Source organism: Mirounga leonina, unplaced genomic scaffold (assembly GCF_011800145.1).
Source record: "Mirounga leonina isolate KUSES-001 unplaced genomic scaffold, KU_Mleo_1.0 Mir_125, whole genome shotgun sequence".
Classification (NCBI taxonomy): domain Eukaryota; kingdom Metazoa; phylum Chordata; class Mammalia; order Carnivora; family Phocidae; genus Mirounga; species Mirounga leonina.
The window spans coordinates 18,218,703-18,235,792 of NW_023270305.1; the positions used below are offsets into that span (position 1 = coordinate 18,218,703).

The following is a 17,090-nucleotide window of genomic DNA, read 5'->3' on the forward strand; positions in this document are numbered from 1 at the left end:
GACATGATGAATCCAAAGAGACCAAGTGGCATTTTCAACTTCTAGCTTAATTGAGCCATTGTGTGTCCAGTAGTGGAAATAAGCCTCCATTGGAAATTAAACTTAAGACTTCTAAATGAATAGAGTCCAAAGTTGCAGAAATGGGAAGCAAAATGTATATTACTAGGTATAATAGAGAGAGGAGCCAGGCCACTTCCTCCCTTTTATGGACTATGGAATAATGGTAGAAAATGGAAGAAACATCACCTTATATAACTTACTGGTTCAGAGCATATACTATATCTTACAGGACAGCACCCTAACCCATCAGGTGTTTTCTTCTTGTGGACACATAAATGAGTAAACAATAGATAATTCTTTCCTTCCAGTCTTTCCAGTATGCCCATCAGTGGAACTATAATGATGTACCTGGTACCAGCATATCATGTGGAATATTCTTTAAGCCAGTTTCTTCTCCTTCATTAATTGGTCAAAAGGAACTGCCCAGGGGGCGCCTGGGTGGCTCAGTTGGTTAAGCGACTGCCTTCGGCTCAGGTCATGATCCCAGGGTCCTGGGATCGAGCCCCGCATCGGGCTCCCTGCTCAGCTGGAAGCCTGCTTCTCCCTCACCCACTCCCCCTACTTGTGTTCCCCCTCATGCTGTCTCTCTCTCTCTCTCTCTGTCAATTAAATAAATAAATAAAATCTTTAAAAAAAAAAAAAAAGGAACTCCCCAGGAGTCTGAGCTACTTGCACAATTTATTTGTACCTTTAGTACTTGTTCAAGCCTGATTTTGTAGGTAGATAGATATAGATAATTTGTATTATACATTTATATTACATATTATAATGCATGTTATAATGCGTATATATAATATATATATTATAATGTAATATAACATTATATATTATAATACCAATATAATATTTAACATCATATATTATAATATAGTATCACACCTATATGCGTGTGTAACACATGTGCGTGCATGCTAAGGTCCCTACCAGATACTTTGGGCATTATTGGACCAGCTGGATCATAAGGTCCAAGTAGCAAAGCAGCTTATGCTTATGGATTACTTAATAAATAAGTTAGAGCAGTAAACACAAATAAGATATCCCATTGAGTGCTATGCCTCTTTCTTAGTAACAGGACTCAAGACGCAGCAATGTGTCTTTCACTTTGAAAGAAATGATCTCCATAAACCCCAGACCACAGAATTCCTAGAAATTTCACTAGTGCAGTCAATTTATATCCCCCCCTCTGGCATGTATATGTCTAGCAAAGATACCTAGCATATTTGCTAGTTTCTGTTTACTAGGTCCATCAATACATGTTATCAGTGTAGTGGAGAGCATGATATTCTATAGAAAATTGACATGTTCAAGGTCTCTGCAGATTCGATTTTGACAGTTGACCCAGCCCTTGCATAAAACAGTAAAACCAAACTGTTGTCCCGACAACATAAAAAAGCCAAAATAATTACCTACTTCTTGTGTTCTTTTCTGTTGATTTAGAGAATAAAGCACATCCCAGAATTAAAGCTATACATCAGGTACCAGAGACTGATGTTGGCACTATTCTCTACCATGTCTCCAAAGACTTCTAACTGGCCTTTCCAATGATAATAGTACCTTTGCACAAGTCAGATACCCATTGTTGGGACTCTCCCAGTAGCCAAGAATATCTATTCCATCTATGAAACAGAAAATAATTGCTGAGTAGGTTCATAGGTCCACTTGGCCCAGTATTATAGGCAAAATTTCTAAAATGGTCCCCCAAAGATGTTCCACTCTAATCCCAGGAACCTGTGGATATGATGAGTTATCATCTTCATGATTATGATAGTTACATGGCAGAACTGCCTTTAAGACAAGAATAGTATCTGGCTGAACCTAATCTAATCACACGAGCCCTTAAAAGCAGAGCACTTTCTCCAGCTGGCGGCATAAGAAAAAGTCAGAGAGATTCAATGTGTGAGAAGAACTCGATGTGCCATTCCTGGCTTTGAATATGGAAAGGGGTAGTCACGTGCAAAGGAATGCAGGCAACCTCTGGGAACAGAGGAGAACCTCCCTGGCCAACAGCCAGCAAGGAAACTGAGATCTCAGTCCTGCAAGAACAAGGAACTGAATTCTGCCAACAACTTGATGAGTTTTGCACTGGGTTTATCCATAGAGCCTTCAAATAAGAGTCTAGTCTACATGATATCTTTGACCTTGGAAAACCCTAAAGTGAGATTCCAGCCAAGCCTACACAGACAGCTGATTTACAGAACTGTGAGCTAATAAATGAGTGTCATTTTAAGCCACTCAGTTTGTGGTAATTTGATATACAGCATAGAAAACTAATACACTACCCACTGTGAGCAGGACTCAGGTGAAAACTCTATCATCTGACACCTATAAACCCTACTCTGACAGACCACAGTAGCATTTTTGGTCGTCAGGGATTAGCGTCGCTTCAGAGTCACTGTACAATAACCCCTGGAAAGTTTAAGTATTTCCCATTTTCCAGTTCATAAACCCTTTAGGGAAAAGCTAAGAGAAAGATTTAGAGTACATACTTGTAGGTGTGTTGCAGGATCCTTCATGTTCTTCACTTCATTCAAGGGGCTCCTCTTTGAGAGCTGGCTTAGATCTTGGAATTAAGTGATAGATTGTGACTACATAAATTATTTCTCTGTTCACCAGAACTAGAATTGTTTTGATGATACATAGTAAATAAAACTTTAGGAGGTCATTGTATTTGTTTCCTATTGCTGCTATAATAAATAACTGCATACTTAGTGGCTTAACACAAATTTGTTATATTACACTTCTGAAGGTCAAAAATCTGAAAATGTGTTTTGCAAGGCTGTAATCAAGTGTCAGCAAGGCTGCATTCCTTCCGCAGACTGATACAAATTGGTAAAATCTTATAATTCTCCTCCAAATGTCAGACATTATTACCTGTCCCCTGAAATCCTTGATGATCTAACTCTGGCTATGGGTCTGGAGTAATAAAAGGTGTTAGGAAGAGTCTTGAGATGAATAAGCATCCCTGTGAAATAACTATAAATGAGGTCATGACAGAGACTTCAAGCAATGGAAGTTATTACAAGAACTCAGATCACTAAAATCCACCTAGATTTCTCTATTTCATTTATTAGGATCCCATTCTTTACAATGCCCCAACTTTTACAAAAAAAAAAAAATCTAGTGAGCCCTGAAGCCAAATTTCCTTTAATTCTGCAATCCACAGCATCAAATTATGAGTCTGATTTTTTTGATACATTAACGATGGCTATGAATACAAGAAATAAAAGGTTCTTTTAAGGCAGTCATAAAAGCTCTCTGTTTTTCTGACTATGCTTTCAGCCAAGAAAATTAGGTCCTGAGTTGAAAATTTTTCTTTTTAAATGTTCTCCAATGTAGTCAGAAGCAGTTATCCCACTCCATAGTCCTTGTGTTCCTCATATCCATGATAATACTCTATTGAAGCAGGACTTGGTCCCCCAAAGCCTTGCCTTCAACAGACATTTTTTTATAGACAACTACAGTTAGTAATTTAAGTAGATGTTTTGCCGCTATACGCCAATATCTGTGCTTCACCAATGGATGTGGTCATTACTGCTTCAAACCTAACCAGTTCTAATCTCCAAATGACTCTTTATCAATTTAAGCCATAGAGATTGGGGACTGTTTATTCTAGTAACATAATCTAACCTATTATGACTGATACATATATTGATAACAGAAGGGGTAAGGGATATCGCTAACCAATAATCTAAAATCTGTGGCCCTGGCTAAAAAATCACACCATGGGAGGAGAGGAAATGGATACTGGAGGCTGGAGAGAGAGCAATTCAAGTTATCCAGTGACAAATCATTGGGTAAGACTGTAGCTAACAGTAAGCTGGGAGGAGGCAACTATGTACTCAGTGAATTTGTACACAGAATTTGAAAACAGAACAAGAGTTGTGTGTATCACTGCATTTGGCAAAGAATTACAAAAACGAAATGAGCTCATAAAGCATTTGGCTTTTGTTTGTTTGCAAACCATAACAAAAAGAATATGGGGTCTAGCAGGACTGGAAGAGGCAACTGCTGCCCAACGCCAACAGGAAAGACATATTTGAGAAACAAGTTAATTAAAATCAGGCTTAAAGAAAGAAGCGAATCAAGAGCCATTATATCTACAGTTAACACCTGTGAGTGAATTAAGTCATCTCAAACAAACAAAAAATCCTATTAAAGTGTGCCACCAATGAAATTCTTTCAATTAGACAAAACAACTCAGGAAAAAGGTGCTAAAAGTGTGGTTGTCCCACTACAGTCCAATAAGCCATCAAGGCATCTGCAATTACAGTTAAGTCAAGAGAGAGATCAGGATGAGAAAGCAAATACAGAAAATCTGAGGACTGTGTCTTAAAAAAAAATGTGGATGTGACTATTTGACACATGGAACTGATTTTAATCATGCTAATAAAGAGGCTCCTAAGATTATGAGATAACTGAATGACCCAAGAAAGCATGGGCTAGGACTAAAAGAGTCTTTGTTCAAAACTTAAAACAACCCTTGGATTCCAAATATGACATCATATTTGGACAGCCCAAGTGGTCCAAGAAAAAACTGTCCCAATGCTCATTTCATGTGTGGCCATGAGAATTAACCATCCTCTTTGATGCTGTGAAAACACTACTTTTACACCTCTCCTGTATTACAGTCATGTATGTACATGCATGTCCCCCATCTAAACTGAGTTCCTTGAGGGTAAGTGCAAACTCTCATTTATCTACATGTCTTTAGGTAAAGGGCTCTCAAAAATATCTACCTAGGTGGATTTCAGAATCGCTACAGATCAATATCTACTGTTTCTATTTTTTTTTTTTTTCCCTTTCAGAATGGAAATGTTTATTCTGGTGACCCTATCCCTGTTACACCACTGGACACCGGCTAAGTTGCAAGGGAAGATAACTTGTATTTTAAGTTCATAAATCTCACAATCAAGAGCCACTACATGTAGAGACTCTAGTCATCACACAGGGATCCTTGGGTTTGGGGTCATCTCCCGTGTGGAGGGGATGGAAGCATTCTGGGTATGGGAAGGAGTGTGAACCAAGGATTTAGCATCCAGAAAGTGAGCTATAGTGGATATCAATTTATTCTCCTAAATTTCTATCTCTCCTCCTTCAATATATATGATAGGATTGACCATGTGACTGGTTCTGGCAATAATTTGGGAGCATATGTAATATAGGGCATTGATTTGGGAGCTGGAATATTTAATTGCTTGCCAGTGTGAAACACTGTTTCAGCAACTGGCAACATTCCAAATGATGGAGCTCCCGTAGCCTGGGTTCCTGAGTGGGGGCAATATAAGATGGAGCCCCTTGTCAACCTAAAATGGGTATGTTGTGCGAGCAAAAAATAAACCTGTTTTGTGGTGTTTTTGTTATCATCACCTTTATAGCATATCATGACTGAATTAGTATTCTTATGTGAGTTCTCCAAGTTATTTTGAAATCTTCTCAGTTTGTATCATTCAAAAATCTTCCTTGGAGGATGTCTACCCGCCCCCAATCTCCTATAAAAAAACAGAAATGCTCTGTGCCCCAATTCCAGCAGACAATGATCCTGTCCTGCCTATCCACCCTCAGTGATAGGCATGCACTATCTTGAGAGTATTGTGAAGTGCTTTCTAATGTGCAGCCAATCTGCCTCCCTATTATTTCTACCCTTCACTCTTTTTTAAAGAATTTTAATTCCAGTGTAATTAACATACAGTGTTAGATTAGTTTCAGACACACAATATAGTGATTCAACAATTATATATATTAGTACTCATCACAGTAAGTATGCTCTTAATCCCCTTCACCTGTTTCACCCATCCCCCACCCACCTCCCCTCTGGTAATCATCTGTTTGTTCACTATAGTTAAGAGTCTGGTTTTTGGTTTGTCTTTTTTTTTTCCTCTTTGTTTTCTTTTTTAAATTCCACATATGAGTGAAATCATTGGGTATTGTCCTTCTCTGACTGACTTATTTTGCTTATTAGCATTATACGTTCTAGCTCCATCCATGTCATTGCAAATGGGAAGATTTCATTCTTTTTTATGGCTTTGTAATATTTTATCCACTCATCTATCGAAGGACACTTGGGCTGCTTCCATAATCTGGCTCTTGTAAATAATGCTGCAAAAAACATAGGGGTGCATATATCTTTTTGAATTAATGTTTTCATATTCTTAGGGTAAATACCCAGTAATGCGATTACTGGGTCATGAGGTAGTTCTATTTAATTTTTTTGAGGAACGTCCATACTGTTTTCCACAGTGGCTGTACCAGTTTGCATTCCCACCAACAGTATATAAGGGTTCCTTTTTCTCCACATCCTTGCCAACACTTGTTTCTTGAGTTTTGTTGTTTTAGCCATTCTGACAGGTAATATCTCATTGTAGTTTTGATTTGCACTTCCCTGATGATGAGTGATGTAGAGCATCTTTTCATGTGTCTCTTGGCCATCTCTATGTCTTCTTTGGAGAAATGTCTGTTCAAGTCTTCTGCCCGTTTTTAATGGGATTATTTGGTTTGTTTCTTTTGTTTGGGTCTTTTTGTGGAGTTGAGTTGTATAAGTTCTTTAAAAATTTTGATACTAACCCTTTCTCAGATATGTCATTTGCAAAAATCTTCTCCCATTCAGTAGGTTGCCTTTTAGGTTTTTTGGTTGCTTCCTTTGCTGTGCAGAAGCTTATTTTGATGTAGTCTCAATAGTTTATTTTTGCTTTTGTTTCCCTTGCCTCAAGAGACATATCTACAAAGATGTTGTTAGCTATAGCCAATGTCAAAGAAATTACTGCCTGTGTTCTCTTCTAGGATTTTTACCATTTCAGCTCTCACATTTAGGTTCTTAATCCATTTTGAGTTTATTTTTGTGTATGGTATAAGAAAGTGGTCCAGTTTCATTCTTTTGCATGGAGCTGTCCAGTTTTCCCAGTACCATTTGTTGAATAGACTTTTTCCCATTGCATATTCTTTCCTGTTTTGTAGAAGACTAATTGATCATATAATTGTGGGTTTATTTCTGGGCTTTCTATTCTGTTCTATTGATCTATGTGTCTATTTTTGTGCCAGTACCATACTGTTTTGATTACTATAGCTTTATAATAAACTTGAAGTCTGGAATTGTGATACCTCCAGTTTTGTTCTTTGTTTTCAAGATTGCTTTGGATATTTGGGGTCTTTTGTGGTTCCATACAAATATTAAGATTATTTGTTCTAGTTCTGTGAAAGATGCTGGTGGTATTTTGATAGGGATTAAGTTAAATATGTAGATTGCTTTGAGTAGTATAAACATTTACAGTTTTACTTCATCCCTTCCAATTTAGATGACTTTATTTCTTTTCCTTGCCTAATTGCACTGGTTAGGACTCCAGTATTATGTTGAATAAAAGTGGTAAGAGAGACTTTGTAAATGTGATTAAGAATCTTGAAATGAGAGACACCTGGGTGGCTCAGTCAGTTAAGGAGCCAACTCTTGGTTTCTGCTCCCGTCATGATCTCAGGGTCCTGGGATCAAGCCCTGCATCAGGCTCCGTGCTCAACACAGAGTCTGCTAAAGTTTCTCTCCCTCTCCCTCTGCCCACCCCCACCCGGATTAGGACCTGGATAGCTCACAAGCTTGCTCTCTATCAAATAAATAAATACATCTTTTTAAAAAAAAAAGAATCTTGAGATGAGATTATCCTGTATTATCCAGGTGAGCCCTACATGTAATCACATGTATCCTATGGAAGAGAGAAGGCAATGTGTTTCCACTCAGTAGAGTGTAAAGGACACAGAGAGAGACAGAAAGACAGGCAGACTGAGAGATTTCAGGATGCTACACTGTGGGCTTTGAAGATAGAGGAAAAGGCCATGAGCCAAGGAATACAAGCAATGCCACTGTAGAAGCTGGAGAAAGGCCAGGGAAACTGATTCCATGACCCTCTGCAGAGAGTGTAGTCCTGCCAACACCTTGGTTTGGGGTCAGTGAAACTGGTTTCAGAGTTCTGGAAGCCAGAAATATAAGACAATAAGTGTGTGTTGTTTTAAGCCACTAAGTTTGTGGGAATTTATTAAGTGGCAATACAAAAATTTTACAATGATCCAAGGATTCCATGTGTCTGACCTTCTGACACAGTCTGAACAACACTCTAAGCATCTGGAACAAACCAGTGCCACACTGGACACCCACCTACAACTGGTGGGAGCCACCACATCTTCCAAGAGCAGAAAGGGCATCTTTTTCCCTTTATTTCAGACATACAAGCAGTAATTTCCATTCTTACAGGAATAAGTCATAAATTAAAATTTGGTTATCTTAAATTCACATCATGTCTCTGGCTTTTTCATAGTACTGGCATGATTTCAAGTATTGACCAGCTATCAATATTCATTTTATTCAAACTATACACAATTTATTAATTTAGAAATTATCACACTTTTAATATCATTGTCAGGATATCGTTTTATGAAATCAAAGGAGCTATGGCATTCTGGAGAATGGGGACATATTAGAAAAGGTATACTATCCTTAATGGAGATTTAAGGAGAAAATGAAAAAACTTTCCTTAGAATGTATTACCACTAAATGAGATCTTTATAAGGTGGCATCACCATTATCTCACCCACTTCTGTTTCCCTGTTGTGTGGTGCTATGAAATGTAATCAGCCAAAAAGAAAGGGGCACTTTGCTACTGTCTACTCCTGACTCACTCCTCTTGGCATGCCTTGGCTTCAATATCTTTTCCTGGAACGTGGAGTCAACTGAAGTCATTCTTTTTTAGAAAGCTCCTCCAACTTGGTCAGATTCCAGTACTGATATTTATTAGCTATATGATTTGAGGCACATTATTTAAACTCTTTGAGTAGATAGAGAAAAGAGCACTTACCTTTCAGGTCAACTGGGAGTTTTAGGTGGATACATCTTGTTTAGCTCAATGCGTGTCACACAGTGAGCAATCTGGTAAATAGGGCCTGGAAAGAGATAGAAGATAAAGGGAATATATCTTCTATGTCCCCGGGTGTCTTTGTATCACAGCTGTCTAAATGCTGACTTGCTCCTGCCTCCCATTTGGAGAATCCCTGAAACCCTTTAGAACCAACCCCCACAGTGCACCTGTCTCCTTCCTGCCGCTCCCTCAACTCTTTCGTGGGTGTGAATATTTGAATACGTGATTCATCTTCCCGATTTGATTGAAAACTTCCCGAAAGGCAGAGAACACACTTTACATATTTGTGCGGTCTACGCACTAAGCGCAATGCAGGATGCACGCTATATTTGATTTTTATTTATCAGCTAAATGAATAAAAAAATATTATTCAATGGGGAAAGAGGGCTGCAACAGCTTGTTTTTGAAATGTATGGTTTGTTGTTGTTTTTTTCCAGGGGGGGTATGCATTGACACCTCAGTGCCAGGTTAAACTCACTAGACCAAAACCAGTTCTTGACATTATGGACCATCCTGAGTGGTAAGCACAATCTCTACAGCCAGTAGGACCTCTAAGTCCCTCATTTGGAAATCTAATTGGGTTAAATTCACAATTATCTGAATCAGTGTGCTTGTTTTGAGTTGAGAGAACAGGTGGCTCTCTGACACACTCTGCAGTGTTACTTACTCTAGCAATGGTGACTATAGGCCTCAGAGTCCCCCTCCAGGCTGGAAAACCTCTGTTCCCTGGTGAGGATTAGGCTTTGGAGGAGCAAAACATAACATTCAACCTGCCTCCGACTTCAGTTGACGATGCAAAATTGGACCATGGGAGTTGTTCTGTATGAGCACAAGCCTTCAGTGCATTTGAAGACATTGTCAAGTTCTGTCCAAAGGGGGGCCCTGGAGTATAGGCCTGTATTGTGCTGCACAACAGAAGCTTACAGAAAATAAAAAAGCCCCCTTGCTAATCGACATGCCATCCTGGGTTGCACACTCATTCATCCTTTTGGCAAACAACTTTTTAAAATAGAAGACAAAAAAATTATCACACTTTCATTTCAGAAAAGTATAATTTGACATGGAAATTTTCACCTGAGTCCCTTCATCTTCCCATGAAAGGCAACAACAGCTCCAGCTGCTGATTTCTCACTTAAAAATCTAGCAAGATCTAGCAGGCCTATTGTCTCCATGTCATTACTTTAGTTTTTCCTTTTTCATTAATTTCAGTATACTAGGCAGGGAAGGAACAAAAATGTACAAGGGGCACTTCTGATGTCAGCATGAGGCATCAATAAAATTTAGACTCCTGAGCAATAAACTGTAGAAGCTATAGGGAAGTCATATTTGAGGGCTTGCTCTCCCAAAGCTAATGACAATCATTGATTTTTTTAAACTGAATTTCAGAGATAAAGTCATTAAGATTTAGATCTTTGGCATTTTTGATGGCTAGCTCTTTGGAACACTTTGTCCACATCTGTAATATTAAGACTATAAAATAAATCTTCACTTAAAATGAGCATCATCGTGTACTTTGGTGAGGCCAGCAAGATCCCATTTTTAATGATATTACATCCTCTCTTAAAACTTAGCCATGACCTAGGTCCTCTGCCTTTTAGGAAATCTTTGTGTTCTTTTCTTACTCTAGGGTATTTCACTTACTGATTCTGAGACCTATTTCTCCATGTCTGTTTAGATGCATTTATGGAAAGTATGTCAATAAACAGAAAGTTTGGTTGCTTAATAAGAAGATAGTTCTGAACAACTGCATCAAGTATATGAATATGAAAATGCTGCCTTTAAATGCAACAAACTCTCAGCTGCTGAAAGGACTAGACCACTTAAGTAAGACTCAGGATCCATTTCTCGCAGTGCACCTGCAAATCACAGTAGGCAATAATGAGGTGATGTCTGAAGGACCCTAAAGTCCAGTGCACGAAACCATGCAACAAGGCAAACATGACTGAATGCACACTAACAAAGATCATATGTCAATTTGAGGAGTTTGTAAATTAAGCTTAATCTTTGTTGAACTCTTTTTATAAGGAAAAAAAGTTTCTAAGTTTTATATTGACTCCTTGTTTTATTTTTTTATTTAAATTCAATTGAGTTAACATATAGTGTATTATTAGTCTCAGGGGTAGAATTTAGTGATTCATCAGTTGCATATAACACCCAGTGTTCATTACATTAAGTGCCCTCCTTAATGCCCATCACCCAGTTATCCTTTCCCCCCACCCACCTCCCCTCCAGCAACCCTCAGTTTGTTCAGAGACTCTGATGGTTTGCCTCCCTCTCAATTTCCATCTTATTTTATTTTTCCTTCCCTTCCCCTATGTTCATCTGTCTTGTTTCTTAAATTCCACATATGAATGAGACTGTATGGTATTTGTCTTTCTCTGACTGACTTATTTCACTTAGCATAATACCCTCTAGTTCCATCCATGGTGTTGCAAATGGCAAGATTTCATTCTTTTTGATGGCTGAGTTTTATATATATATATACACACACACTCACACACACACACACACACCACATCTTCTTTATCCATTCATCTGTCAATGGACATCTGGGTTCTTTCCATATTTTGGTTATTGTGGACATTGCTGCTATAAACATTGGGGTGCAGGTGCCCCTTCGAATCACTATTTTTAAGGAGAGACTTATTAAGTCGCTTAACCAAACTAATGGGAAAGCCTCCACTTTACTCATGGGTAGGGGGTGGATTCTTCAATCATTTCACCAGTAGCTAAGTTTCACCCATAGTAACATCTTCCAGGACATAAAAGAGCCTAAGACCTGATCCTTAGCACCCTCAGCCACATCACACGTCCCTTCATCAGTCCCAAAGTTACAATGAAAAAGAAACTGACTTTTCTCTCCTTCCTTATTCCAATTATTCCCAACAAAACCCACAAATGTTGGGGCGCATGGGTGGCTCAGTTGTTAAGCATCTGCGTTCAGCTCAGGTCATGATCCCAGGGTGCTGGGATTGAGCCCTGCATCAGGCTCCTTGCTCCGCGGGGGCCTGCTTCTCCCTCTCCCACTCCCTGCTTGTGTTCCCTCTCTCGTTGTGTCTCTCTCTGTCAAATAAATAAATAAAATCTTTAAAAAAAAAAAAAAACACAAATGTGGCCTGGCTGTTACAAGTCCAAGTCTCTATGAGCAGAGGTACTGTATACGAGTAATTCCTCTTTCCTGATTTTCATTTTCTCCTCTCATTTTTTTATAAGCAGAGAAGCACTGTGAATTTATAAACATTATCCTTTGGAAGAATCTGTTATCTTCAGTGAATGGTTCATAGACAGGCTTTTTAGCAATATCAAACAACCTGCTGTTTTCTTTACTTTCCCTTGTAACCACTCACCAGTGTGATTGCAGCCATGAACAACAGCTGGAAAATAAAACCATTTTCTCAAAAAAGACATTAAGGACTTGTGAATAATCAACAACTATAGTTTGTAAGAAAAGTAGCCTCGCTGTCCTTCAGTTCCTATTCCAATCATTGTGCACCGATTTTTAATAATAAGTTCTGTTCTTTGTGATTTATTCCAAAATTATTTTTATTCATCATGACCTGATTATTTCTCTCATAAGCTCAGCAAGCAAGATAAACTCCAACCATGAGGAGGAGAAAGGTGGTCAGAATCCAGACCTGCCCTTCACTCTCATGGGCTAGTTTATTTACTTCTGGGTGTTCTCATCCCCACACAGCCTTCTCCTTTCCTTTCCCTTCACCATTTCCCTAGATGAGGGAGAAGTAGCTCTCCAAGTGGCCATCCTCCAAGGATTCTTTTTCACTAAAAAATCCAACTTTATCTTGCTGCCCCACACCTTGACTTTGTTCGGGACCTCATCTTCTCATCACATCATCATCTCCCCTTCTGCATCCAGGTCCTAACATTCTTCCTTTCTCATATTGGAACCCTATAACCCATTCTACACACTGCAATCAGTTTAAGCATTCCACAGCCACAAACTCAGCATGTATGCCCCCTCCTTAAAGCCATCCAATGGATGGATCCCTGCTGCCTCCAGAATCAAGTCCAAATTCCTTTTTTTTTTTTAATATTTTATTTATTTGTCAGAGAGAGAGCGAGAGAGAGAGAGAGAGAGCATGCACACAAGCAGGGAGAGAAGCAGGCAGAGGGAGAAGCAGGCTCCCTGCTGAGCAGGAAGCCCGCATCGGGCTTCCTCAAGTCCAAATTCCTTACCGTGACTTATGTGACCCTTTGAGATCTAGCTCCTGCCTACCTTCCTTCACCACTCAGCCCCTCCTTGTTTCCCTTTGCATTCTTTGTCCCACTGAAGGATTTGCCTCCCAAACTCCCATCTCTGTTCCCCCCTTCTTTTCCATCATATTGCAGTGTTGAAGAAGACAAAGAGCTAAAGATGTGTCTGAAGTTTCTAGCTTGACTCATAGAGTGGAGAGTGCCATTCATGGAAACATGGAGGAGAAAGTCCAGATTTAATATGAGAAGTTATTTTTGAGACACCTTAGTTTCAAGGTGCCTAAGGGAGAAATAACAGGTGGACATAGTGAGCATACCGTTGGAAAGAAAGATATGAAGCTTAGGAGAAAGGTCAGCCTGGATGATAAAGATCAAGGATTCATCAGTCTGTAACTGGAAATAGAAGGCATGGAAGCCACCAGTAAAACTTGGACACAGGAGGAAATAATGCTAATGAAAGAACACTTGGGATGTGGGTGGAAAAACAAGAACCAGAGAATTGAGAAAAATCATTCAAGAGCTGGAACATATAAAAGGCAGAGGTCATAGTGATTATAAGCCTGTCAAATGCAGAAAGGTCCTATATGATGAGAAATAAGGAAAAGCTATTAAATGTGAGACTTAGGAAGTAACTAGTGGTTGTCTATCTGTTTAGGACCTTGCTCTTTAAGGATTTTCCATGTATTATCTCTCATAGTTACCACAACAACCCCAGAAAATATCCAGAAAGCTGCCCAGAGACAATGCTGCCCAAGTGGTATTTGAGATTAGGACTCAAAGTTTCTGACTCCTATATCAGTGCTTTTTCTACTACAGCACACTATGCCTTCAAGACACATTGGCAACGTAGGCATTTTTAAAAAATAAGAAGTACTCATAGACTAGTGGAGAAAACAGACATGAGGAGATCGCATTAAAGCGGTGAGTGTTACGAGAGGGATGTTAAGGGACCAGACATAAGCTGCCAAACCCAGCCTGGACTCCTGGAGGAGCTGAAGCCTGAGTGCAATTGGGAATGATGGGATGAGTCAGGCAGGGTGGAAGAAAGAGCCAGTAAAGGGCCTGGGAGGGCACTGGGGCAAAACTGTCAACAGAAACAAAGCAGGAACTTGGTCGGTGAGTGTGGAGAGTTGCAAGCAATGTGAAGCCAGGGAAGAGAGAAGGCTGTGGGAGAAGAGGAGTCAGCCTCTCTCACTGCTGCAGGGCCTCTCCAAACTTATCTCAGAGAAGAATGCTCCATATCCCCCATATGTTGGCCACACTGAAGTCCATACAATTTCCAGGATTCTCCCTGTGTCTCCCACCCCTCTGCTCATGTCCTTATTATTATGGTTTCTTCACCCTCCCTCCTCAAAACTCCATGTCTGCTCTTAACAGTCATTCATCAGCCAAAGTTTAGCAGCATGGCCTCTTTGCCCTGGGGCCTCTCCAGATGATCCCAGTCAAAAGTACTCCCTCCTTCCCTCTCCAATCCCACTTTATAATTATTCAATAGCACCTTTCTTACTTGGTCTTATGTCATAGTTTCTCATGAGTAGATCTGTCTCTGTTCCCCTCTGCCCATCCCCCATCACTCCCACATACACACCCACACGTCATTATGGGTCCCTAAGAATCCAGGGCTCTCTGTTATTCACCTCTGCACTCCTCACAGGGCCTAACACAGATCTGGACACATGGCGGAGTCTCAAGAATATCTGGTAAACCGAAAGGCATCACGATCCATACGAGGAAAAAGACACAGACACAAAGAAATCAGCAAACTACAGACTATTACTGTGGGAAGGAAACTTAAAAGTCATCTCCCCTTATTTCATAGAAATAAGTCATCGCCTTATTTCATAAAAAAGGGCCTCAGGGTTAGATAGGCAGAAATGCAAGAGGTGTGGAGGTGTGGAGGACCATATAAATAATTGATGTCGTGTCAGCATGGAGGAGGCCAAGCATTATCTGAGAAGGTAGAACTTAACCAGATTTTGATGGAAGAGCATGAATAGGGCATTCCATGAAGGAAAGATGGAATCAGCAAAATGTGGCAATCAGAAAAAAACATGGTGTATTGAGGAAAATAATAACTAAGTCAGTATGGAGGGGCCAGAAGTTTCTTTAAGGGAAATAGTGGGAGATAAGGCTGGGAGGGTAGGTTGGGGTAAAAATCTAGGGCCGCTTAAAGGTCAGAGAATTCAGACTCTAACCTGAGACACTGAGATTCTCTTAAAAGTGCTTTAATATTGAGTTGACTTGAACAAGATGGTAATTTTGAAAGATGGACCAGGAAGGTGAGGGGACTGCACTGGAATCAGAATGACTCGTTAGGAAGTTGGAAATAATGAAGTCTAGACAGAGAGACTACAAAGGAAACCAAAAAGAGGAAAGAGACTGAATCACCATTAAAACTTGGGAAGGATGAGGTGAAAAGGGGGGGGATGAGGTGACAAAGGGAAACATCAAAAATGCTTTAAAGATTTCCAGCTTGCATGACTGGAAGGGTGAAGATCTGAGAGGGGGCAAGAAGGAAGGCAGAGAAAAATAAACTGTTAGATCTGGAGAATTCCTTACAGATTATCTTGTCCAAGTAGTGAGTTTTATAGATGATGACTCTAGGCAAAAGGTGGTGCTGGAGTTGAAACAGAAAAGCAAAGCTGGTGGCATCACAATTCTGGACTTCAAGCTCTATTGCAAAGCTGTCATCATCAAGACAGTATGGTACTGGCACAAAAACAGACACATAGATCAATGGAACAGAATAGAGAGCCCAGAAATGGACCCTCAACTCTATGGTCAACTCATCTTTGACAAAGCAGGAAAGAATGTCCAATGGAAAAAAGACAGTCTCTTCAACAAATGGTGTTGGGAAAATTGGACAGCCACATGCAGAAGAATGAAACTGGACCATTTCCTTACACCACACACAAAAATAGACTCAAAATAGATGAAAGATCTAAATGTGAGACAGGAGTCCATCAAAATCCTAGAGGAGAACACAGGCAGCAACCTCTTTGGCCTCAGCTGCAGCAGCTTCTTCCTAGAAACATCGCCAAAGGCAAGGGAAGCAAGGGCAAAAATGAACTATTGGGACTTCATCAAGATAAAAAGCTTTTGCACAGCAAAGGAAACAGTCAGCAAAACCAAAAGACAACCGACAGAATGGGAGAAGATATTTGCAAATGACATATCAGATAAAATCTATAAAGAACTTATCAAACTCAACACCCAAAGAACAAATAACCCAATCAAGAAATGGGCAGAAGATATGAACAGACATTTTTCCAAAGAAGACCTCCAAATGGCCAACAGACACATGAAAAAGTACTCAACATCACTCAGCATCAGGGAAATCCAAATCAAAACCTCAATGAGATACCACCTCACACCAGTCAGAATGGCTAAAATTAACAAGTCAGGAAATGACAGATGTTGGCGGGGATGTGGAGAAAGGGGAACCCTCCTACACTGTTGGTGGGAATGCAAGCTGGTGCAGCCACTCTGGAAAACAGTATGGAGAGTCCTCAAAATTTGAAAATAGAGCTACCATACGACCCAGCAATTGCACTACTGGGTATTTACCCCAAAGATACAAATGTAGTGAAAAGAAGGGTCATATGCACCCTAATGTTTATAGCAGCAATGTCCACAATAGCCAAACTATGGAAAGAGCCAAGATGTCCATCAACAGATGAATGGATAAAGAAGATGTGGTATATATATACAATGGAATATTATGCAGCCATCAAAAAAATGAAATCTTTTTTATTTAATTTAATTTATTTATTTGACAGAGAGAGACACAGCGAGAGAGGGAACACAAGCAGGGAGAGCTGGAGAGGGAGAAGCAGGCTTCCCACTGAGCAGGGAGCCCAATGCAGGGTTCGATCCCAGGACCCTGGGATCATGACCTGAGCGGAAGACAGATGCTTAACAATG

The 17,090-nt window shown here is 39.8% G+C and overlaps 1 long non-coding RNA gene across 1 annotated transcript in view; it reads right to left on the reverse strand.

Annotated features, from left to right (window-relative positions):
• Window positions 1-17,090, reverse strand: part of LOC118007744 — a 56,540-nt gene that overhangs the window by 21,174 nt on the left and 18,276 nt on the right. Inside the window, exon 2 of the long non-coding RNA XR_004678475.1 lies at window positions 8,895-8,979. This is a non-coding gene — a long non-coding RNA (uncharacterized LOC118007744). The remainder of the gene's footprint in view (window positions 1-8,894; window positions 8,980-17,090) is intronic.